The sequence below is a fragment of the Oncorhynchus tshawytscha genome, unplaced genomic scaffold (genome assembly GCF_018296145.1).
Source record: "Oncorhynchus tshawytscha isolate Ot180627B unplaced genomic scaffold, Otsh_v2.0 Un_contig_7248_pilon_pilon, whole genome shotgun sequence".
NCBI classification, from domain to species: Eukaryota; Metazoa; Chordata; class Actinopteri; order Salmoniformes; family Salmonidae; genus Oncorhynchus; species Oncorhynchus tshawytscha.
The window spans coordinates 30,001-31,135 of record NW_024607765.1 but is presented as its reverse complement, the minus strand read 5'-3'; positions in this window follow the sequence as shown (position 1 = coordinate 31,135).

Sequence of the window (1,135 nt, the reverse complement as noted above, 5' to 3'; positions counted from 1 at the left end):
AGCCCCAGGACAGCAGCACAATTAGACCCAACCAAATCATGAGAAAACAAAAAGATAACTACTTAACACATTGGAAAGAATTAACAAAAAAACAGAGCAAACTAGAATGCTATTTGGCCCTACACAGAGAGTACACAGCGGCAGAATACCTGACCACTGTGACTGACCCAAAATTAAGGAAAGCCTTGACTATGTACAGACTCAGTGAGCATAGCCTTGCTATTGAGAAAGGCCGCCGTAGGCAGACATGGCTCTCAAGAGAAGACAGGCTATGTGCTCACTGCCCACAAAATGAGGTGGAAACTGAGCTGCACTTCCTAACCTCCTGCCCATTGTATGACCATATTAGAGAGACATATTTCCCTCAGATTACACAGATCCACAAAGAATTCAAAAACAAATCCAATTTTGAAAAACTCCCATATCTACTGGGTGAAATTCCACAGTGTGCCATCACAGCAGCAAGATTTGTGACCTGTTGCCACGAGAAAAGGGCAACCAGTGAAGAACAAACACCATTGTAAATACACCCATTTTTATGCTTATTTATTTTATCTTGTGTCCTTTAACCATTTGTACATTGTTAAAACACTGTATATATATAATATGACATTTGTAATGTCTTTACTGTCTTGAAACTTCTGTATGTGTAATGTTTACTGTTAATTTTTGTTGTTTTTCACTTTATATATTCACTTTGTATGTTGTCTACCTCACTTGCTTTGGCAATGTTAACACATGTTTCCCATGCCAATAAAGCCCTTGAATTGAAATTGAATTGAAAGTTGAATTGAGAGAGAGACAGAGAGAGAGACAGAGAGAGACAGAGAGAGAGACAGAGAGAGAGACAGAGAGAGAGAGAGAGAGAGAGCTAGGGAGAGTTTTCAGGTTCCTGTTGTTTGTTTGCCAGAGCATTGGTAGTAGGAATCCTTCCAGTTAATTTTGTCCAAAAACAGGTTGTAGGTTTGATTTGGAGTGAAGGTTGTGTTGTGGAGGGGGGTAGTATATCCTTGCTGAAAAATACAAGTTCATCTAACTATAAATCTATATTTTTGTAAAAACATGCTCTCTCTCTCTCTCTCTCTCTCTGTCTCTCTCTCTCTCTCTCTCTGTCTCTGTCTCTGTCTCTCTCTCT